Source organism: Papaver somniferum, chromosome 3 (genome assembly GCF_003573695.1).
Source record: "Papaver somniferum cultivar HN1 chromosome 3, ASM357369v1, whole genome shotgun sequence".
Classification (NCBI taxonomy): Eukaryota; Viridiplantae; Streptophyta; class Magnoliopsida; order Ranunculales; family Papaveraceae; genus Papaver; species Papaver somniferum.
This window is the reverse complement of record NC_039360.1, coordinates 73,110,220-73,118,608: the sequence shown is the minus strand read 5'-3', so window position 1 is coordinate 73,118,608 and position 8,389 is coordinate 73,110,220. Positions and strand designations below refer to the sequence as shown.

General features: G+C 36.8%; 1 pseudogene; it reads left to right on the top strand.

Annotated features, from left to right (window-relative positions):
* Positions 1–1,792: 1,792 nt before the first annotated feature.
* LOC113356485 lies at positions 1,793–8,120 on the top strand (annotated as a pseudogene).
* The last annotated feature ends 269 nt before the right edge of the window (positions 8,121–8,389 follow it).

Below are 8,389 nucleotides of genomic sequence, written 5' to 3'. Positions count from 1 at the left end.
GCAACATGCACATGATAGGATGAAGTTATATGCCGACTCCACAAGGGTTGAAAAATATTTTACATAAGGAGACTTAGTCTATCTCAATATGCAACCTTACATGCAAGCTTCAATGTCCATCAGGAAGAACTTCAAATTATCTGCAAAGTACTATAGTCCTTTCAAGGTTCTACAAAAGGTTGGTACAGTGGCCTACAAACTACAACTGCCATCTCACTCAAGAATCCACCCTGTGTTCCATGTCTCCCAGCTAAAGAAGCATATTGGCCTGCAACACACTCCTTCTCCCACACTGCCTGTAGTCGACACACATGGTGAAGTGATAATGCTACCAGAGAGAGTATTAGACAAAAGATCTATCCTCGGAACTAACAGATTTGTACGCCAAGTCCTTATCCAATGGACCAACTCGTCTTCAGAGGATGCTACATGGGAGGATGTCATAAATATTCAGTCACACTACCCTAGATTTGTCCTTGAGGACAAGGACATTCTTTAGGGGTAGGCATTGTTGTATCCCTTCTGTGACAGAATACTCTTAATTCTGCCTTTATCCTAGTTAGCCGAGTGCCTCAGTAATTTATCCGCGTCATTAATTGGTCAGGTGTGCGAGTTATTAACTGGTCAGATGTTGACTGTTGATGGTTAACCACGTGTCGAACGTTGATTGTTTTAGATTAGGGTTTAATCATTTTTGCATTTAAGCTGTAAGAAGAGTTATCTCTTTATTATCTGATTTTTGTTATGAAATGAAACTTTGGTTGCGCCTCTGAGCACAGAACTTGGCTTGGATTTCGATTCAAGAGGTGAATCTTCACCATCCTATCTTCATCTATGTGTTAAATTGTTGTAGGGATACAACATTGATCTCTTGAAGTAGCATGTTGATTTGACCTCTTGGGAAATCCTTGCTGTGTTTTTAACATCGATTAAAAATAAAGAACATTGAATCTGTTTTTAGCTGGTATTAGAATTGGTTGTTTGTTATGATGCTAGTATTTTCATCTAGACCGGTGGTCAGGTCCTGTATGTCTCAAAATGCAACAAAATTGTATACTCAATATACTCGCCTTTGAATTTTTGGTGTTATTGTGTGTGCAGTTCTGATGCCTAGGTATACCAAGTTAGTATGTCGATATTTTCTCTGATCTGATTCACATGGATTATATTCTGTATGCTCTGATACAGGTAGGAATCAGGGGAAGGCGCATAACAGTTTTAGGGGGTTGTTGGTAGCTCAAAGGAAAAAGAAGCATCTTGAGGCTCTGTTCAAGGATGAATTTGAGGCCAAGTACAATGTGGCCGAGGAAGTGTCCGGAGAAGAATAATTACTAATGAACTTTCTTAAAACATGGAATGTAGGTATTAGAAGTGGAACAAATTAGCCTAAAAAAACAATTCCATGACTACCAATGAATTTTGTAAAACTTGGTTCTTGGCAAAGCAATTTGGATTTACTAGCTGCAAAACTCTATGTTGTTGCTTTAGCTGTGAAGCTCCATACTTTGATTACTAGGATTTTGTTACGGAGTTTGCGGAAAGTACTATTGCTTAAAGTGTTTAATCATATATATGTACAAGAATTATGACCGAGCACCTTATGGTTATCTGAAAGTTTGGCTTGAATATGATATGATGCATGAAAGTGTACTGCACAGTTGTCTTTCTGATAGAAGAGTGGTAAAAAAAATATCAACAATTTTTACATGAACATCCAAAAAAAACCGAGCCTTTGAACCGGTTTAAAACGGCCCATGACTGTGCATCTTACACTATTTCCACAGGTCTCAATTCTCCACCCGGAACCATGTCTATGACTACCTCGTGAGTTATCTTCTTCTTCTACTTCTATCCGTCTAGAGAGTGAATCTAATAATGGAGACTCTTCTGCTGAGTGGAGGTAATGCCTGTGGGTTTCATAATTTCTGTACGCGCTCATCTCCCATATCTCCTCTAAACCCTAACACCCAAAAAATTAAAAACTACAAATGTTGCTGTAAACTCTCATCACCTACCACTACTGTTCAAGAATTCGACCAAAATTCCCTTCATATCTCATCTCCTTCCACCAGTAACAACAAAAATAGAGCTCAGAAAACTGCAGTATCTTCTTCTACTTCGTATTCAGAAAGAAAATCTACCATTGTTCAAGTCCAAAATGCCCCCAATTTAGAGTCTGCACTTTCAAGGTTTCTATCTCTTTTACTTACTTGCTAGTATTGCATTGCAACTATTTCTTTGATAGAATCTTTATTTACATCTGTAGTTTCTCAGCATCAGTTTTAGTCAGTTTCAGGGAATGTTACTAATTCTGTACCATTTGGGGATTTCATTTGTGGTCTGCTACTTTTTAAGTTATCATGAAAGAACTGGTATACTTTACTTTTGTGGCAGATATGGTGCAATATTGAAGGTGCAAGATTTGAATGCTATTATGAGATACTTTGGGAACTCATATAGGTGGGAAGATGTTTCAGAGGTGGGTTTTCATCAAAAAATTGTACATGGATAATGAATTTGTAATATTAGCAGCTCGTTATACTCCATTTGTTCAACCATTTTAAATGTGAAATTCCTTGTACATGAATTGCATATCCATTACACATGATACTGTACACTTGATTGAACTTTTGGTGTCACATTTAGTTCTTGTATTTTAGAAGTTTTTTCTTTTTCAGTGCTATTTCCACTTGCAAAACGATCTTAGGTTAAAGTCTGTTCTGCCGACATGTTTATAATCTTGAAGGACTCTATCATCATCTTCCTTCAAACTTGTTTGATTTAGATATGAATATTGAGCCCTGTTAATATCATTTCTGTGTTGACAAATTATGTACACCAAAAAGGGTTCTTTGGAGCTTAGAGGTCTAAATAAATATATATATATATATATATCTCCTTTTTCTTTTTTGTGATTCAGTACTTGATTGCTTAACTTTTGTTTTTGGTTTGTTATGACTGATAATTGTGTAATTGCATAAACAGCTCTTTGCTTGGATGGAGAAGCATGGAAAACTTAATATTGGGTCGTATAGCAGTTTCATCAAGTTCATGGGGAAGGGACGCAATCCAATAAAAGCTCTAGAAGCATATAACAGCATACAAGATGAAACTACTAGAATTAATGTCTCTGTCTGTAACTCAATCTTAGGTTGCCTGATCAGGAATGGGAAATCTAAGAGCAGCTTTGAATTGTTTGATCAGATGAAACAAAGTGGCTTGTTGCCAGATGCTGTTACATATAGTACCGTAAGCCTTATTAGCCCCTGATTTATATGTTTTGTTTTCTTATAATTGTGATTTGACTGTTGTATTTGCTTGTTATCTCAAATTCTCTCTAATCAGGGTTGTCCATTGTCACCCTAGCTGCTTTCAGGTTGCATGAAAGGCAAAGATGGTTATTCTAAGGCAATTCAGCTGGTCCAAGAAATGAATCATAATGGTTTAAAGATGGACACCGTAATCTATGGTTCACTGTTAGCCATTTGTGCTTCAAATAACCGCTGTGAAGATGCCGAGGCATATTTTCAGCAAATGAAGAATGAAGGATATTCTCCCAACGAATTCCACTACAGCTCTTTGCTTAATGCATATTCAGTTGAAGGAAACCATTCAAAGGCCGACGCACTAGTTAAAGATATGAAATCTGCAGGGTTAGTACCTAATAAGGTTTGTTAAAAAAATGCTCTTTCTGTATTCTTGAGTTTAGTATCAAAGGGTTATCTGTTATTATTTTAGAGACCTTCCTGGACAAAATAGTATATTTATTTATTTGCAAAGAATCCTTTTGATTTTCTATATCAAGAAAATATATTTCTCATGACCTGCTGATAAAAAGGAGACATGTTTCTCAATTGTCGAGCTTTTCAGTTTTGCCTTCTCAGCCCCATTCTTTGTTTTTTGCTGCAGGTTTCCCTGACAACCTTACTAAAGGTATATGTTAGAGGTGGTTTATTTGAGAAGGCAAGGGTGTTACTAGGCGAACTGGAAACTTTAGGCTATGCCCAAGATGAAGTAATCTTCTTCATATTTCACTTCTTTTTTGGTCTTTTAATTGTGGAGTAAGTTTAAATTCCGATCTTGCAAGCGCTTTTGGTGTTCTCTGTATGCTAAATGTAGGGATATCTGTTAAAGGGGTACCAAGTTTGGTATGGTCTAGAGATTTAGGACCGAGTTTGTCTAAGTTAGGTAACGGATACTTGACTAACCATTGACTCAGTTGACCATTATTTAGGTATAACTTCTGTTAATCAGATGGTGGAATCCGTATGAAGATGAGCAAGCATTAAAATGTTTTGTGAGCATGACTTTAATGTTCGCGTCAAACATTTACACAGTGTTACAGTCTTCCAAGGTATTTAAGCCTATCACCATAGATTGGAGATTCAATGGTACACAAGTTGGTTGTTTCACCGTTGAATTTCTAGAATAGATGATATAATTTCAGCTATATAGGAATGTTAGGTTTTATGAATATGATCCGGAAGGTAAGTAGAATGTCTTTGCAATGATTCATCTCTTAGTTCATCTCTATATGGGAGTACGACCTCCTAACTGAACCATAATGTGATCAACTGAGTCAACAGTCAGTCAAGTACCCTTTCCCTAACTTGGGAGAACTCGTTTTATAAATCCAAGCATCCTTATTACAAATATCTCTACAGTGTTTCACTTTCTAGGGAATGGCATGATGCGGCGTCAGTATGACATGAGTTTTGTTGATATTAATTCTCTATTGAAGTGCAAAACACACTGCTAAAAATCTTATTTGTTCGTTTAAAACCATTGCTCCACTAATGACACACGAATCTGCTTACAGATGCCATACTGCTTATTGATGGATGCCCTTGCAAAGGCTGGACATATAGATGAAGCAAAATCGGTTTTCAATGAGATAGAGGCACGGGGAGTAAAATCTGGTACGTCTATATTGAAATTTCAAATGTACTGTAAAAAAAATTCTGAAGGTTGGTCAAATATTAGAATCCTTGAGAGAATGATCCATATATCATATATATCAGTGCCTGTACATGTCATTTGTCAATATACTGCCCAAAAAAATCTTACGTAGTTTGCCCAGATAACAAATTTTTTGAAGTTCAGCTAATAGTTAAACTGGTTAGTACCACAGAAACAATTTAGTTTTCGTATTCTGGTGGCACTACTGAAAGTCAAGTAAGACAGCATAACTTTTAGCTACCAGACTCGGCGGTATCCTGGTTGATTAGCTCAGCCGCAGAGTCACAAGTCCACCTTCAGTGGACTCCTCTTGCGTGTTCTTAACGAATGGGTCTCTACTACTTGTCAGCACCACAAACGCATACAGACTTTGTTATTCCCCTTGGTTATAGCGAAAACTCATAGAGCAAGGTAATTAAAATAGTGGGAATGTTATAGGAGCTAGAGGATTGTGGAGGTTATGGGATTTGAGTATTAGTGGCTATACCCACTATTTCCCTTTTAGTTTTTTGAGAAGCTTTTACCAACTTTTGTAGCCTATGATAAACGCAGACTGCTTGGTAACAATACTGACCTCTCACCAATCAGGTTTGTCCATAGGACAAAAATGTTGAATTCAGATGATAGGCTCGTTGATCTTTCTAGTCTTCAAAATAAACTTCTAGGCAATTTTTAGGTATACCTTCTAAAATAGAGGTGGCAATACCTGTTCCATCGACATGTTCCTGTAAATAAAAAACTAAAGTACCTTGCTTGAATCACACTTTTGTTCATTTGTGTGCAGATGGTTATTGCCACAGTATTATGATTTCTGCTTTTTGTCGAAGTCGTCGTATGGAAGAGGCAAAGCAGCTTGCGAGGGAATTTGAAGCTAGATATGAAAAGTATGATTTGGTTATGTTAAATACCTTGCTTCGTGCCTACTGTGAAGGAGGGGAAATGGAAAGCGTGATGCACTTGCTGAGAAAGATGGATGAGTTGTCAATTTCTCCTGATAACAACACTTTTCACATATTAATTAAATATTTCTGCAAAGAAAAGTTATATCAGCTTGCTTATAAGACAATGGTGGACATGGATAGTAAAGGTTATCATCCAAATGAGGTAACTCTGTTGTTTTTCTCTGATTAATCTCAAAACCCTGCATGCTTTTGTATATTCTGGCTAATTCAACACTTTTAGAATTTGTTTAATTTTCATAAGCAAACATGGTATGATGAGTGTAATTGTTTGGCACGTCAAAATTATCACTCTTCCAAATGTAGTTGCATTGCTAATTTGAATTTCTCCAGTGATTATTCTTTTTATGTGACAGTGGATGTTTCTATTGCTTCATGCCTTGTTTAATACTAGTTGATTCTGGGGTAATAGTGTATCTGTTGTATTTCCGATATAATGATGTCTTGAAGGGTGAGAGATTTGTCTCTAGTTTGAGTTCATTCCTTACATAATAAGTTCCAGTGTTACTGATGCTGAGGCCAAGTCTTGTTAGTCCTCTTCCTCATAAGAGTTTGACTGTTTCATAGGGTAGGTTCATGCTGGAAGCCAGAGGTAAACTCATAGAGTGGTCTCTGGAACATCCACTGATGAGTGGTGATAAATCACATATACAATGTAATAAGATGTAATACTTATCGCATAAGACAAACTCAACAAACACACCACAGCCTAGAGGTTTAAACCAAAGGCTTACTGCAGGCAAAGCTTTGCATGAGGGGTGCACAGCCACTAGATCGAAGCTTATGTGCTTCAAAAAGGACTTATACAAGTCTATCTTGGTTTTTGGATAATTGATGTCATTTTGCAACATGTCATCCTTCATCACATCCATCACCCAGTTCATTTTCTTGATTTTATAAAATGAAAAAATTGAACCTTCAAAGTTTTGAACACTATCATCTTTTACAGGAATTGGGTTCCGCGTTAATTCAAAACTTGGGAAAAGTTGGGGCTGCGGCAGAAGCATTTGCAGTTTATAATATATTAAGATACAGCAAGAGAGCATTGTGTAGGGCCCTTCACGGCAGGATTCTAAATATCTTAATTTCAGGAGGACTTCTTAAGGATGCCTATGTAGTAGTGAAGGTATCATACTCTATCTGTACTTTCAAACTCCTAATTTGCTGTCAGTTATATGTAGTTTTGTGTTGGATTACCTTCTCATTGCTATCTCTCGAGCAGGACAATGCAGAGCAGATTTCCCGTTCTTCATTGAAGAAGTTTGCATTATCATTTATGAAGTCGGGTAATGTAAACTTGATAAACGATGTCGTGAAAGTTCTTCACAATTCGGGCTACAAGATTGACCAGGTATGGGAGTTTGTCATTTCTAAAGAAATTTGTATGCGATAGTTCCCCAAATGAAATCTTGAAAGATAAATTGTTTTTCCGGGACGACTGCTTAATAAGGCCAATACTTTACAGAACAATAGTATCAGGTTGATTTGCTTTCTAGACGATTGATTATTTATGTGGTGGCTTTAGGTGAAACATGACATATATTGCTTCTGTTGTTTTCCTTCCGCTCCTTTATTCACTTGGTTAATTCATATATTGCTTGGCTACAAAAGCAAGCAAATCAAGTTGGTTGCTTTAGTATATCGTAGTGTACGCTTTTGAATAGTCCCTCCCTCTCTTAGTACCACGATGCTCGTTTTTGGACAGTATCATCTGGAGAGATAAATCCTTTCATTATAACTTTTTGTTCTAGCATAGCTTAGTGGAAACTTAGAGATATGTTTAGACAGCACATTTATTTATTTTTGGCACCATACTGATGTGAATGCCTTTGATATGCTTAATTTAGGAGGTATGTGGCATGGCTATATCACGTTATATAGGGGAACCTGAGAAGAAGCAACTCCTTGTACAGTTGCTACAATGGATGTCAGGCCAAGGGTATGTGGTGGACTCGGCATCGAGAAATCTAATCCTCAAGAATTCACACCTGTTTGGGCGCCATCTTATTTCAGATATTCTAGCGAAACAACATAAGATGTCAAAAGAGTTAAAAATTCAGACCTGAAACTTATGTTACATGTTCTGTTGTCAGGACATAGTGGTGTGGGGTTCAAATGTTGCCGTCTTTTTAATTTTTTGAAGCATGCCTTTTTTATGTGTAAGGTGTAAAGTTATCTATTTTCTGTCACTGCCTTTCTTTTCGTTCTGTTCTTTTCTTGGCTTGATAATTGTTACTGCTTCTGCTGCAACTGCATGTCAAACTAGGTCACAATGACTAAGCAAAACCTTAAAGTCATATGCTCATAAGAACAAGTGAACAACAAACTTTACCTGGTTAACTTTCCAGTTCGGCTTACCAGCCTCTCACGTTTTGATTTTGGGAGTACCCTAATTTCATGACATCATATTCATGTCCATTTAACTATATATATATATATATTTATTTATTTTCCGTAACTAATGCATTTCA